This window comes from Stegostoma tigrinum, chromosome 8 (assembly GCF_030684315.1).
Source record: "Stegostoma tigrinum isolate sSteTig4 chromosome 8, sSteTig4.hap1, whole genome shotgun sequence".
Lineage (NCBI taxonomy): Eukaryota > Metazoa > Chordata > Chondrichthyes > Orectolobiformes > Stegostomatidae > Stegostoma > Stegostoma tigrinum.
In genome coordinates this window covers 42,700,342-42,716,694 of record NC_081361.1, presented here as the reverse complement: position 1 = coordinate 42,716,694, position 16,353 = coordinate 42,700,342, and the positions used below count along the sequence as shown (strand labels likewise).

The 16,353-nt window shown below is 42.1% G+C and overlaps 1 long non-coding RNA gene across 1 annotated transcript; it reads right to left on the bottom strand.

Moving 5' to 3' along the window:
• Nucleotides 1–8,977: 8,977 nt before the first annotated feature.
• Nucleotides 8,978–15,097, bottom strand: LOC132209900 (uncharacterized). Its single transcript, XR_009446056.1, has 3 exons — nt 15,005–15,097; nt 14,811–14,860; nt 8,978–9,139 (listed from the first exon to the last, which is right to left on the bottom strand). It is a non-coding gene; the product is annotated as an uncharacterized LOC132209900 (long non-coding RNA).
• Between the last annotated feature and the right edge of the window lie 1,256 nt (nt 15,098–16,353).

Sequence of the window (16,353 nt, the reverse complement as noted above, 5' to 3'; positions counted from 1 at the left end):
TTTTGAGACCTCAGCATTGGAATTTATTTGCATCTTTTCTCTCCAGGGAGTTGGCACCTGGGCTGTTCTTACCCTTGCCCAGTCTGCAGGCCGTTGGCGTTTCTAAATCACATCAGCATCTCAGCTGGTGGTTGCAAGTCTGAAATCAAATGATGGATTAGTGTCTTCATCATCACTCTATTTCAGTTTTTCCACAGCCAAGTTGGATTGCATTTCATGGATGTCTGAAAGATGAAAGCCGAAAGCTACTGAATAAGATTGCGGTGCAGAGAAAGGGGAACTAAAATGTGGGTGCTGACACCATCTATAACTTGTAAGTCCGAGGGATTATCTGTAGTGAAGTGTGGGAACGAAGGCTAACTATCAGGATATTAATATATTTCTTTTAATAGTTTCCATAAATTTTCCCATTTATTCAGCTACAATGCACATCCCAAATATGAGAGCCAGTTATCTTTAAGCTGTTTGGGTTACCTTTAAGTAGTGTAGGCATTGCCATCTTAATAATGGTCCTCTGTACATAGCTGTGTAGCAGAGTTTGCGCTGACTAGACACTGAAATCATACAAATGAGCCAGCAACACAATTTGGCACATTGTCTGCATTACAGTAGTAAGGCGCCAGTTAATCATCTGTTGTCATCCTGTGTCCATTTCCAGGCACTTTCACGTTTAATTCCTGCCCTCATCCCAGTGATTGTCATGCCAAAGTTAACACTGGAGACTGACAATTTCCCAAATACTCATTCCGGGATTTCCACTGTGAATATTTTTACTTTGACCTTTACTTTCAGTAAAATTGCAATCTTGGCTGCATATGAAAGAATCGGCTTTTAACTATGGACAAAACCTCTGGTATCAAGTACAAAGTTAACACTGACCTTTCCTGCTGGCACTCTCAGTAGGAAGCACTGCCTTTATATCATGTTGTGTGAGTTAAGAGAATTGACTGTTATTCACTGTTTGTTAATTCCTAGAATTACTAGGTTTAATAGGTTTAGCATTTAGACCACATTGACATGGGTCAAAAAATAACCTAATTCCAGATAAATTGATAATTGATTTGGACCACATAGATTGATTCAAATAGCCTTTGTTGTTTTTAATCAAATACCAAGAAGCTTCCTGATTAAAATGGAGCTATTTCCAAATCAGGATTAAGTTCTCAGATACCACAAGTATGCAACTTTCATCAGGTCAGACACAGGCAGTGGTGAGTTCTATTCCAATAGGAACATTTCTGTCATCTTCCATAAGTTTCTGCACTTGTCCGGGTGTGTCATGAGTCGTATGTATCATTATCCTGTTTACATTTCTGGCGTATATATCTTTTGATGGGAGAATGTGTCAGTTCAATACTGGTGGGACATGAACAATACTGGGAACTATATACGTTTCAGAAATGAAGAACATCTTTACCAATCCCAGAAGTTATTTTTTTTTAGTTTTATGAAGCCTTCCAATGACGCACCGACGCTTCATCGTAGGCTGCACTGATGACGTTACTCAGCACGGTAATGAAACATCTGCAGAATGACAAACCAGCACGGCGAGCCGACCAGCCTCACAACCTGAGCTACCAATCTACTCCAAAACCTTAGACCCTTCCAATGAATTGGAACTGGGTAGCGATTAATACTTTTCAATGTTGAAATATGGAACAGAAGGTTTGTAGCGGTATCTTTTCTCTGTGTAACCCGAGTGAAAGAGACACTAGCCTCACTGGGAGGAACCTGAATAAACAAACACACAATCGACTTGTCGCTAGCCCTGTCATTCATCATGCCTGTTGGCGTATCTTCCGCTGGTGAGCCGGTGAAAAAATTTATCGAATCGCCAAATAACTGTGTGTTTTAAAAATAAATCATAAGAACATGTTGGGGCAAAATTTCCTGTGGCCTGTCCCTTGGAAAGATTAAATCTCGTGGTGAAAATGGGTTAAGTTAGTTAGCGATTAAGAGCTTTGACCATATAGTCAAAGTTAGCAAAACATGTGAGAATCACAGATGTACAGAGAAATGAATAATAAACAAGGCATTTGGATACCACTCTATCAAAGGCCTTGGGTAAAAGATCAAACAATCCCTTAGGAAAAGAGTGAAACAAAAATGATGTGAGACTTTTGGATACTGAAGTGTGGAAAGTGTAATATGGGTGCTATAATCTGTACAAAGCTCAAAGGTGTTCTGCAGCCACTAGAGTAAGCTTTAAACTTCACAGTGTTAAGGTGACCTATCCATACATGCCAATGAAATAAATGACTGTTATCCTCTTCTCCTGAAGTCCTCATCAATATTTCAAGATGACTTCATAACAAGAGCCAAGAGCTAAGCATGGTATCAGAGTCTATCAGACCAAATGTAGACTTCTTTACATTGCCCTAGGCTTCCTGGATTGGTGGACCCATGTATGTGCCTAAATGAAACCTTGCCTCATTCTCTTCCATCTTACCAGAAGGAAGCTGGGGTCCAATTTTACATTTGAGTCTTTTCAGATTGAATGGTTGAAGAGGCCAGGCAACAATCCATGGAGGGCTTGAGAAGTCCAGAGCAAACACTTTCTATAGCCACCCAAAACTTGCAGACTTGCTGGGCCAGGAAGCTGTTTCCCAATAATCCCAGCACCTCTAACTCTGTCAGCAAGTGAACAAGTAGCTGGTTCCAAATATATGTTTTGGAGTGTACAAATGTAGATAATATTTAAAATGCATGCCTCAAAGTCAACAACAACAGATGGATTAAAAGTATTACTGTTTGAGGAACAATGTATCTTTGCTTCTTTTTGTGATCATCCATTAAGTTTGATTTGATTAACTAACTCACAGGATTTGGGAATTGCTAGCAAGGTCACAATTTCATACAACTTCAGTTGTGAAGGTGAATGGTGTTAGAAATTCTTGCTGATTTTATCTATTTTTATTATCGATTTTAGCTTGGAGCTGTGCGCTGAGAGCGACGCGCAACCTTTGAAATGTGAGGCAGAGACACTACCACTATACCACAAAAACCTTGAATTTTAACTTGCAACTTTTTAGAAAAATTTAGCCTATTTTTCTAATCAACCTGTTCAGAGATGTTATTACACACCTTTGGAGCAGGTGGGACATGGGCACAGGCCTCTTGGTGTGGGGTTAGGGACACTATCTCTACACTACAAGAGCCCTAAATTTAAACTTACATGGATATCTGTGAAAATGAATTCATTTATCAGCCAGAAAACAAGTGTGCTGCTTCATGAGGCTGACATTCCTGCATTTGGTGTCCAACTAACGTTGAAAAATGAGCATGGTGCTCAAAACAAAACTAGTATTGACCATTTGCCCGCCTTCCTAGCCCTATTTTCCACCTGAATGGCACACAAATCTCTGTCCACACTTGTTAAAGTAGCAAGGCCCGACAGAATCTGAAGAGTGTGCAACGATGTAAGATTTGCCATCCCAACACTGAATATGGTTCAGGGACAGACTGCTTTACCCACCTCTGCTTCCCTCCCAAAAATCCAGCTTGATTTCTGTTAAAGCTGCCCGTTGGGTAGTTACCGTCTTCAAGAAATAGGCTGAGAGGACAAGAGAAGGATCACCTCAAATGATTTTTAGAGTTCATTAATCCCCAGTAGTGATAAAAAATATTAAAGGCCTCAGCAGGAGACTCTATTCAGAACAGCAAGTGCGTAAATGGAAGGGGTGTGCGGAGGGATTTTTGATTTTATGTTAAATTGTTGTCACACCAGTGCTATGTGAATTAATGTGAAATGCTGTTCTGATATAGACACATGTGGACCACGGTTGATTTAACTCCTTCTGCTCAGACAAGAGTTCTTCAAATACTTAAGCCGTTCCCCCTTCGCAGCCCAAACTGAAATAATTTGACAGATGTGGGATTTCTTTTATTCACTGGTGGGGCTTGGGTGTTGTTGGGTACATTAGTTGCCACCCCTTGTTGCCCTTGAGAAGCTGGCGGTGAGCTGCTGCCTTGAACCACTGCAGCCCACATGCTGTAGCTAGACCCACAATGCCATAAGGGAGGGAGTTCCAGTATTCCAGGGTGAAACCCTCTATCCAGAGTACATTCTGTGCCTTTGCCATCCTCAGTGCCTCCTCCAAATGTTGTTCAACATGGAGGAGTAATGATTCATCAGCTGAGGGAGGATAGTATGTGCTAATCAGCAGGAGGTTTCCTTGACCATGTTTAACCTGAAGCCATGAGATTTCATGCAGATGGATCCAATGCTGAGGGCCTCCAGGGCAGCTCCCTCTGGACTGTATATGACTGTGCCGTCACCTCTGCTGGGTCTATCCTGCCAGTGGGATAGGACTTATCCAGGGATGGGGATAGTGGGGTCTGGGACATTGTCTGTAAGGTATGATCCTGTGACTAAGACTATTTCAGGCTATTAATGAAGAGTCTTCTAGACTCGAAACATTAGCTTGGTGTCTCTCCATGGACATCGCCTGACCCGCTGTGATTTCCAGCAATTTTTGTTTTCAGTACAGATTCCAGCATCTGCAATAATTTGCTCCTACATCACGTTGTTGTCTGACTGGTCTGTGAGACAGCTGTCCCAATTTTGACATGAGCCCCAGATATTAGTAAGGGAGACCTTGCAGGGTCAACACTTTCTGGTGTGTAAGTCAATGCCAGGTAGTCCACCTGTTGCAATTCCTTTTTACTCTTTGAGTGGTTAGTACAACTGAATGACTTGCTCAATCATGGCAGAGGGTAATTCAAAGCCAACGACATTGCTGTGGGTCTAGAATCACACAAAAGTCAAACCAGGTGAGAACAGAAGCTTCCTTCCCTTAAGGCATTAGTAAACCAGATCGGTTTTACCCGACAATCAGTAAAGGTTTCACAGCCACTGTTAGACCTTTAATTTCAGATTTTTATTGAATTCAAATTCAGGATTTGAACGCTGGTGCCTAGAACATTACCTGGGTCTCTGGATTTATAATCTAGTGATAATACTGCAAGGCCATCACCTCCCTGTGCATGAAATATCCCAGGTCTGTGTAACTCAGTACCTCACTGGGTAGACCAATTAAAAACTGAGTGATTGGTACTGAAAATGTATGAAATTATAAAAATTCATCACTTTTTAAGCATTTTGTGCATTGTCATATTGCTATATCATCAGTGGTTTTGTTGCTTCGAAATATGGGAATGTCCTTTACTGCGCAACATGTTTATATTCAAACAGTGTAATTGCTTTTACGCTTCCAGTCATACATCAGAGTGTTTGGTTACTGTGATAAGATCTGATCCACATTATTCTGAGCCAGACCGTGAAGTACCAATGAGTAACACAGGAAATTCAATTATTCACTTTAATCCATTTGGTGCTGAGTAACAGATTAAGAAAGTCAAAGATGAGTCGAACAAACCTTGAAATAGTATAGATAAGTAAAGAGGAAGATATTGAACAACTGACAAATGAATTGACAGACTTCCCAAAATATAAGGAGGGTAACAAATAATTAGAGACACCATGGTTATTCAACAACGATTGGCCAACCTTTACTCACTGGTCTTCTGGGAAATACCGTGTGAAAGTATTAATCACATCAAAGTGCATCTTGACTGTAGAAAAAAGGTTATCCTCAGACAGACTTCAATGGGTACATTCCACAATGACTACATTTTTATATTGTCACAATCATCTATAACATTGCAACAGGGCAAAGGATTAATCCTGTTTTGTGAATGAAGCCCATTCACTCATTAGCCCTTTAGAGACCTCTCAGTTTGTGAAGTGGCACCATCTTTCTGTTTATTGTAACAATGATTCTTATGGTCTCAGAGTCAAAAGATTCAAAGTTCGTTTCCCATTCCAAGGCTTGAGCACAACAGTCAAACCTGACACAGTAGTTGTGTACTGTTAGAGGTGATAGCTGCCCACATTTATAGATGTAAAAGATCACATATCACTACTGTAAAGAAAAGGGAAGATATCCCTGGTATCTTGGCCAATCTTTATGCCTCTAACAGCATCACTAAAACAGTAAAATGTGATCATTATCATAACTGCCCTATTGAGTCGTCCTTATGAATGCAAAACTAAAAGCTTCAACAGAATATCTTTTGTTTTAGCAATGCGCACAGTCTGGGCTACCTCACCACTACTTCAACAGTTCTCCATGATCTATAAAGTACAGTGAGAGAGACAATGTTGTAAAAAGCACCAAATAACTTCTAGTCTTCTGTTTGGACTATACTGCTAATGCTGCTTTATTGGCTAGCATGCATTTTAGGAAAATTTCCTGGGGTCAACCAGATACAATTTGTTTGCTTACCATAAGGGTGCTGGAAAAGAATAAACTGCTGTTGCTGTGGAAGTTTGGCCTCCAAAGCCAGCAGCTTTGTTGCTCCTTTGGAGTTGTAAGTGGACCTGGGATTTGGGTAGTGGGGACTGAAGAGGGTGACAAATACCATATGCCCTCACACCCTCAGCTTTGGTACCAGGAAACTCACAAAAATAGCAGCTGGCAGTCAGGAGGAAGCTGCAGGACCATACGAACAGTTCAAGGGACTGGGGATTACATTCCTGCTTGTCCCAGCTCCATTGCGGAAGTGAAGAGGTTATTTCTATGGCCTCGTACTGACACAGACGCACCTTCTCACTGAGCAGAAAGTTATAACGGATTCCACATTCTCACATCTGTGTTAAAATCTTAGGTACCAATATCATCGCTACAGCTTAAAGAAACAGTTACAGGTGAGTGTCTCTGTATATCTGCTGTAAAGGACAGGTTAAAATTGAAAACAGCAGTGAGGGAACAGGACCTAGATAGATTAGTCTCCAGGCCAATGTCAAATACTAACTTTCTTGGTTTTCACTAAGTTGGCAACGTTACAATTGTCTTTTTCATAGCCAGGAAAAATGTGATGGTGAACAGCAATCCTTCAAGCAGACATGATCACCTGCCTTATTCACAGGCCACCCAAATGTTAATGCCTCTCTGAGCCACATTACATTGTTGTGAACTGCTGATCAAATAAATGTTTGAACAACTTCCACTTGATATTTGTGTTTGACTTGAATGGTTTGATCCTCACCAGGCAAAGGCAAAATAAATAAACCCTTGCATTCAGGGTGATTTGATTTCTTTGTTAAACCTTTGTGCACTGCAATAAAATTAACGAAACCAGTGCCATGCTAAATCTCAAAAAAACTTTATTTTTCTCTCTACCTCTTTAAGTAATCCGTGTCATAATCAATATTACGTCCAATGAACTTATTACAGACAACTAGACAGCAATTAACAGCCCTAGTGATAATGGGAACTGCAGATGCTGGAGAATGCAAGATAACAAAGTGTGGAGCTGGATGAACACAGCAGGCCAAGCAGCATCATAGGAGCACAAAAGCTGACGTTTCGGGCTTAGACCCTTCATCAGAGAGGGGGATGGGGTGAGGGTTCTGGAATAAATAGGGAGAGAGGGGGAGGCGGACCGAAGATGGAGAGAAAAGAAGATAGGTGGAGAGGGGAGTATGGGTGGGGAGGTAGGGAGGGGATAGGTCAGTCCAGGGAAGACGGACAGGTCAAGGAGGTGGGATGAGGTAGTAGGTAGGAAATGGAGGTGCGGCTTGAGGTGGGAGGAAGGGATGGGTGAGAGGAAGAACAGGCTAGGGAGGCAGAGACAGGCTGGACTGGTTTGGGGATGCAGTGGGTGGAGGGGAAGAGCTGGGCTGGTTGTGTGATGCACTGGGGGAAGGGGAGATTTTGAAGCTTGTGAAGTCCACATTGATACCATTGGGCTGCAGGGTTCCCAAGCGGAATATGAGTTGCTGTTCCTGCAACCTTCGGGTGGCATCATTGTTGCACTGCAGGAGGCCCATGATGGACATGTCGTCTGAGGAATGGGAGGGGGAGTTAAAATGGTTCGCGACTGGGAGGAACAGTCCTAGGTGGTTTTGAGAAATTAAAGCACACAGCCTAAGATAGCACTTGAACTATAATGAGAAAGTGCTGTAATACAGGAGAGGCCCTAGCAAGCCAATCATTACAGTGAGATTCTGTCGGGCTGTAGAAGATCCCACATGGCTGTCCTCAAAGAGAAACGGGGGAGTTCTCTTGGTGTCCTTCACCAACATCTATTCTTCAAACAACTTTTTAAAAATGTTGAAAAAACAGTCGAAGAACTGTGTTTGGTGAAGATCTGGAACAAAAACAGGAATTGTTGGACAAATTCAGCTGGTCTGTCAGTATCTATGGAGAAAAAGCAGAGTTAAAGTTTCGATTTTAATGACCCTTCTTCAGAATGGATAGTGTCTATTAATCTTAATGATGGGGATTTGGGTGTTTGGAGGAGTGAGTGGATAGGTGGAGTCAGGGCCCAGAGAGAGTGAGAGAGAGAAAGACAGAGAGAGACAGACAGACAGAGAGAGAGAGAGAGACAAGGAAAACTAACCGGTGAAAATCCATAGTCAGACAATGATCACTGACCACCAAAAAGGATCTCTTCTGAGGAGGAAAGTCAAGTTTGATGGAGGTATCTCCATGAACCCCATCAGCCTGTGGTCTCAGAAATGAAAGGCCAATCTTTATCATGACATCTCATCTATCCATCTCTAATAAAGTAATCTCTTTAAAAATAAGCCAGTTTGAAATTTGAAAAGGCTTCTGCCATAAGGGGTTACTGTTTTAGCTCTCAAAAGACTTTACTTCAAATATTAAAAGTAACCAACATTTTCTACATTTGGGAGAACAAACTAATTAAATGTTACTAGAAGTTTCAGAATAAGTGGTTTGTAAACAACTTAATTCCCCTTTTTAGCTCTATATAACAGACAATTCAATTTAACTCTGTGAAATTGACTATTCAAGTATGTTGTTCACTTTATCAAATGAGGTACTGTGAGTATTTGACAATTAGTTACAGAAATAAAGTCATTGCCCAGTCTGATTGCTGTTTTGTTTTCTATTCTGCTATTAATTAATGTGCAAATATAAATAACAGGTGAGCCATTGAATCTGACCGCTCAGGAAGTTATTAGGTGACTTGGAGACAAGTCTAGCAAATTTATGGTCTCCTGTGAGAATGCGTCTTGTACAGTAAGTGGCATGGTTTCTTGCTCTTGATTATATTGTTTCTCAGCCAAGTCATTGTTTAACTCTTCTGCCTTGTTTCCTTTCTCTTCTCTCTGATAGACAAGACAGCCAGTTAGTCACATGCCTTCCACAACTCTCCCTCCCCTGAGGCCCAGGCAGAAAGAAGAAAAACAAGGCATGCAGGAAGCAGGTGTTTTGAAGGGAGCTATTGCATGAAACTCAGGGCACCACAGTTCATTTCAGTGTCACTCAATGGCATTCCTCTTCCTCTCAGCACTTTAAGAGGAAACTTGCTTCCTATTTCCTAAAACCCACTTCTTTAGCTTTGAACATTTCAAATTCTCCATCACATTGCCCAAAAAAAGACAAGTATAAATATGTACAGTATAAATGTATAGTTAAGCGTAAATATGAAACAATATGTACTGGTATATCCAAATTTCCAAATCCTTCGTTGCCCATTCAGAAGCACACTTACTTTCATATGTGAAAATTCCTCTCTCTACCACCTGACAGGAACAGATTTATTTCAAATACTGGACATTAGAGAGCAAGATAATTGGTGTAGAAGAAAAAATCAGTTTGACCAAATTAGTGTTTGGAGTCTAGGTTGATTGAAGTTACAAGTGGCAAGGTTGGAACTGTTAGACTGCTCTAGTGCATAAGAATTGAAATGTCGAATAAGAGTTACGATCAAAGTTACTTAGTTCTAACATAGACTTACAAAATGGTCCAAAGTAAAACACATCCTCTACCCTTCCCATTGGTAGTCTTCTTGCTTAAGCATTTCTTTTAACTGTCCTCTAGCAGTTATACAGCATCACTGCAAAACTGACTGCCCTTGCAGTTTTACTATCAAAAAGCATTTTCCTCTTCAAGTGTCTCATTCACTGATAGCAATCAAAAGGTTCTCTAATGTAACAGTTAAGAGCAGTCTTGATTAGACTATGGAGTACATTGTCTCTGGAGTACGCTGCCTAACTCGTGGGTAGTTATTCTCTACCTTCAAGAGGAAGCTTCATGACTTGGTCCCTGACATTCATTATTATAGAAGGTACATGGTCCCTTATGTAACACATGTTCCTGCATTCTTCATAGTCATGGGCTTTTCTCCAACATTTTTCCTGTTCCAGGTGAACACATAGTTGTGGTGGGTGGGTGAGTGATCCAGTTTGTCCAGTAATATTGGAACGATTGTCAAGAGTTCGGGGAAGACTTGGTCAATATATTTGCCTGCTCACCATTTTCATATATTTATACACTCAGAAAAGCAACTTCCAATGGCCTTCTGTCTAAGTACCTTTTGAAATGTGTATGATCTATGTATTTCCCTGAAAAATGAAATATTAATGGTAACTCTTGTTCCCAGATTGTAGCCGTAGAAAATGGTCAAATATTCTTCAAATGTGACATTGCTGTACAAATACAAATAAATTCATCAGAAATAAGTGCTTCTGTAAATACAGCTGCTGCTACAGAGCCTATTTATTTAGACGCTGGCCATATTCCAAAGCCCCCCAGAAACAATTGTGTACGTGATTTGCTTTTATTCCTTGGTTACTGCATTTTTCCCAATAGTTGGAATCAGACTCAAATTAACTTGTAAAAGGAAAGCGGATAAATAACTGGAAAGGAAGAAAGCTGCACGGATATAGAGTAAAAACCAATATCCTCTTTCTGTGCGAATCTATGATTAAAGATGGCCTATATCATTCGTGGGAAACAGGTTCTTAGAGAATAGAGAATTTACTTTTCAGGCTTTCATGGCACAGCAATAGTATCACTACTGCTGGACCGAGAGGCTAGGCTTCAAATCCCACTTGCTCCAGAGATGTGTGATAACATCTCTGTACAGGTCGATTAGAAAATATCAATTTTTCACTGCAATCAATGTTCTTTCTATTCAAGTTCACAGAACAATAATTCAAACTTTATTGGAGCGTGGCTTCCTAGTCTCACTCCTTCCTTCACTGGGTTTGAAATTTTAGGAAGCATTTTTCATGCTTCTTTAACACAAACTGGTACAATGTAATTCTAAGAGAGAGAGATAATGGGAACTGCAGATGCTGGAGATTCCAAGATAATAAAATGTGAGGCTGGATGAACACAGCAGGCCAAGCAGCATCTCAGGAGCACAAAAGCTGACGTTTCGGGCCTAGACCCTTCATCAGAGAGGGGGATGGGGGGAGGGAACTGGAATAAATAGGGAGAGAGGGGGAGGCGGACCGAAGATGGAGAGTAAAGAAGATAGGTGGAGAGGGTGTAGGTGGGGAGGTAGGGAGGGGATAGGTCAGTCCAGGGAAGACGGACAGGTCAAGGAGGTGGGATGAGGTTAGTAGGTAGCTGGGGGTGCGGCTTGGGGTGGGAGGAAGGGATGGGTGAGAGGAAGAACCGGTTAGGGAGGCAGAGACAGGTTGGACTGGTTTTGGGATGCAGTGGGTGGGGGGGAAGAGCTGGGCTGGTTGTGTGGTGCAGTGGGGGGAGGGGATGAACTGGGCTGGTTTAGGGATGCAGTGGGGGAAGGGGAGATTTTGAAACTGGTGAAGTCCACATTGATACCATATGGCTGCAGGGTTCCCAGGCGGAATATGAGTTGCTGTTCCTGCAACCTTCGGGTGGCATCATTGTGGCAGTGCAGGAGGCCCATGATGGACATGTCATCAAGAGAATGGGAGGGGGAGTGGAAATGGTTTGCGACTGGGAGGTGCAGTTGTTTGTTGCGAACTGAGCGGAGGTGTTCTGCAAAGCGGTCCCCAAGCCTCCGCTTGGTTTCCCCAATGTAGAGGAAGCCACACCGGGTACAGTGGATGCAGTATACCACATTGGCAGATGTGCAGGTGAACCTCTGCTTAATGTGGAATGTCATCTTGGGGCCTGTAATGTAATTGGGGCCAATGTAATTCTAGGCTGTTGATTTTACCATGGTAGCATAGACCAATGTTAGCCCTTATAATTCTCTGAATGTTGACCAATTCCTTCAGTGGGCAGGGTTTATTTTTTCCATTAGGATGATGTTGTTGTTGACTGTTATGATACCTCTTTCATTGGCAGGAGCTGAAGAAGCTGCAAGTAGAGGAACCTAGTTTAATCCATATTGGGTTCATGAAATTTGGCCAGTTTGGGTGGGGAGATGATCCCTGTGAGCATTTTAAATCCATAATTTGGTGAAAGCCCCAGATACTCAATCAGTTAATGGATTTCTAAGAACAATTATTTGTATTTTATATCATCATGTCATTTCTCTTCCTTGAAGAATGGAAGATGAACAAAAATGCCCCCTCACGTTCACAGTGAGTATTCCATTTCACAGTCAGGATGAGAGAACAGTAAAGAATGGGCTATCAGTACATACAGAGCTGAATCCTCCATTTTTGCCTATATGTCAATTTTGAGGAGTTTCAGGTGCATGAGATCCAATCTCTTTTTCTGCATAATCCTCTGCTGTTCATTGTGCCCAGTATGCAGCTGGTTTGCGTGGAGCCACACACTCACAAATCTGCGGAAAGCAGAGCTAGAGAGCTCACCAGGGCCAGGACTGTCCAATTCAAGCCATGGGTGTCCTATTGAAATCCCAGCTAAGGAGCACTTCAAACCCCGCAAGGCAACAACAGTGTGTCACTACTCAATTCAGTAGGAAATGGCTGCGAGGCAGAGCTCGGAATCCTGTTTCCTTGACTGGGACCTGGAAGTGCTGGTAGATGAGTTGGTGGAGAGGAGAACTGGCCTCTTTCTCTAAGCCTGGCAAATGAGACCACAGGCCTTGACCTGAAGTAGCCACCTGGGCTAGTACAATGTCCACAGTTTGGAGGAACATGCAGCAGTGCCACAAGAATGTTAACAGCCTTCTGTGCACCACAAGGGTTAATACCACCAGCTTCTCTCTACTAGCTCACACTCAGTCTGTCTCTGCCACTGCACACCCCTCCCAGCAAGGCTCATGACCCACTATGCCCAAGGGTGGATTCAGTATCTTCCCTGAACAGCACTCACTCAGCCCCAATACCTATTCCTGCTCAATCATTCGGAACATTTCATCCCTTCTTCTGTTCCTGTCCCACCACTGACAATTTTACCTGACAGATTCATCTCACTCAATCCTCCCCTCTCTCTTACCGGAGAGACTATCACAATCAGGCTGAGCAGGCCAAGGCAGATGGCTGACATTTGTCTCCTCACCTCACTGGAGAAGGAAGTATTTGAACTTGTGGAAAGAAGTAGAAACACATGTGCAGGAGTTCTGAGACGCCTATGCTCCAGTGACTAGTAAATTTCAATGTGCTGTGTTGAATTGTCCCCCAGTTACCTCGCACTGTCAACATGTTCTAAAGATGTTCAAGCTTCTACCTCTGTTGAACAACACAATTCCTTTTGTCTATTACAGATACCAGTGACATTCGCACTGCTTATTCCTAGAGGAGGCCGTCCCTGCAGGACACCAGTTGTTCCTCCACCTCTGAGGAAGAAGACACATATATCTCAGAGGATGCATTGGCAAGGCACAGTGTTTGCTGTGTAGCTTCTGGCGCACAGTGTTGGTGTTATGTTGATCTGGCACTGTACCAGACCATAACATAATCCACCACTTTGATTTGTCTCACTGACTGCTAAGATAAGCAGCCTGGTTTTCTATTGGTGCTGAAAGGAAGACAGTAGGACTATAAATTCTGAATTATCCAGCAAAGCACAAAAAGGCGTAGCAAGGCAGAAATGCCATCAGCAGTCAAGTAGATGCAAAGTGAGTAAGAACTAAGAGACCAAGCTAAGATGCTTGAGATGCACCCAACCTATCCCAGTTGGCATAGTGTTCTTGCTGGAGTATTACAATGAAAGTTATTGGTGTATTCCAAAGTGGGGCTTTGAAATGGATGGTTTTAAACTGAATGGGTCAGAGATATGTCAGAGTTGTGGTAAGGGATGTGCGAATAGACTGTCTCTGTCCCTGAATTATCATAGAGTCATAGAATTCCTACAGTGTGGATTCAGGCCCTTTGGCCCAACAACTCCAAAGAGCACCCCATCCCGACCCATTCCCCATGCCTAACCCCCCTAAGCTAAATATCCCTGGACACTTTAGGCAATTTAGCATGGCCAATCCACCTAACCTGCACATCTTTGGACTGTGGGAGGAAACTGGGAAACCGGAGCACCCGGAGAAAACCCACACAGACACGGGGAGAATGTGCAAACTCCACTCAGACAGTCGCCCAAGGCTGGAATCGATATTGGGTCCCTGGTGCTGTGAGGCAGCAGTGCTAACCACTAAGCCACCTTGCCAAAGACTTTGGGGAATGCTGTCCAAGTGGAAACCTGGAGAAGCAAGAGGCGATCTACGGCCGCTGTGTTCCCACGCTGACGTTCATACCAGGAATTATCACCACCTACCTTCTCCCGGTGAGTGAGAGACTGGGATGATGCACGTGAATGAGGTGATATTAGGTAATAATGAGATAAAAATGCTTGTAAATAATCCTCTTTCTCCTTGCTACAAAGATTCTGGTCTCACTATTCAAAACTTAGATACTTAATTGGATAATTCACAATGTCGGAATTGCATTTTTTCAAATTTGACATATTCCCCAACTGACTCACTGTTGGCCAATTCATTCAGGGTCTGGGAAAATTCAGCCCATTCACCGTTCTTCTAAGCGCAAATGCTGAGAATATCCAGCATTTTCTGAGTTCATTTTATCATAGAATAGTAGCTTCATGATGACCATGGGCCCCTTCTTCTAAAATGTTGCTATCCTTGCCTGTTGTTCTTACCTCGAGGTCAGTTTCTTGATCCAAGTCCACTACAGCATCTTGTGTTTCACCTGCATTCAGTTCAAATGAAACATCCAAAAAGATCAAAACAACAAAGCACCATGTTTGCAAATCATTTTCAAGGCCTCCTGTTAAATATTCCAACATCATTTAAATAGCAAAAATTCTGTTGTTTTCACCAGAATTATAAATACCAGCATAGTATTGTTACTGTGGTCTTTCTTTCAGTCCAGATGGTTGAGGAATCCGTACGTTTGTCGTTGGTTTTGTGGCCTCTTTAGGAGGAGCTATAAAACAAACATGTGGGTTTGTAAAGCTGTTACCAGTTACGTTTACAATACTTAGTGTGAATAAGTGACTTGATGAAAAAAAAGACAGATTTCCTCCCATTATAAGTTCAGCTGTTTATAATGGCTCTTGAATAATGAATATTTAGGAAATATTAAAACTTTTCTGTTATATTTACGGTTTTGTTGTTAAAACAAAGTCTGATGTAATCTTTCCTGTTTGTACCTTCAAATGGAAATAGAGACGCTGATTGTGGGCCATTGGAACTGAATCATCGAACTTAATGTCTATTGTCTTGATAGTTCCCATGGCTCCTTTCTATTATTTCAGAGGCAAACATGATGTTTTGATCTTTTTGGATGTTTCATTTGAACTGAATGCAGGTGAAACACGAGATACAGTAGTGGACGTGGTTCAAGAAATTGTTTTGGGCACCCCAGTCTTGGGAAAAAACTTTGGCTATTCACCCTATCCACAGCCCTCATGATTTTATAAACCTCAAAAGGTCACCCCCGCCCCCATCTCCAAAGCTCTAGGGAAGTAAACTCCAGCCTATTCAGCCTCTCCCTGCAGCTCGCCCTCCAGTTCTGGCAACATCCTGGTAAATCTTTACTGCACCCTCACAAGTTTAAAGTGATTCTTGTACCTTCCTAGATGACAAAGTGTGGGGCTGGATGAACACAGCAGGCCAAGCAGCATCTTAGGAGCACAAAAGCTGATGTTTCGGGGCTAGACCCTTCATCAGAACGTTCCTCTCAAATTTCACAACATCCTTCCTATAGCAGGGCGACCAGATTTGTAGGCAGTATCCCAAAAGTGACCTCACCAATGTCCTGTATAGCCACAACATGATGACACCCCAACTCCTATACTTAATGCACCGAGCAATGAAGGCAATTATTCGATGTTTTTCTTTCACCATAAATGTGCTTACTTCTCAGTTAAACTGTTATATAATCATTAAATGCTGCTTAAAGATGTTTTATGCTCCACCTCCACTATTGGGTTTAAAAGGCAAGTATTTGGAAATGTCAGTCATAGAATCTCTATGAAACATTCTCCTAACATTCACTGCAATTTACAGAAATGGCTCTTTCAATGGACATATTGTATGTAATTAGAAGAGCGAGATTAATGGTGACTGCTTATTTTTCTATATCATCAAAATGATATTTTTAATGGTGTTCTATGCTTATGAAGGCACTTACATGGATATCTCTGCAGAGAGACCACATTTTCATTTTACACTTTATTT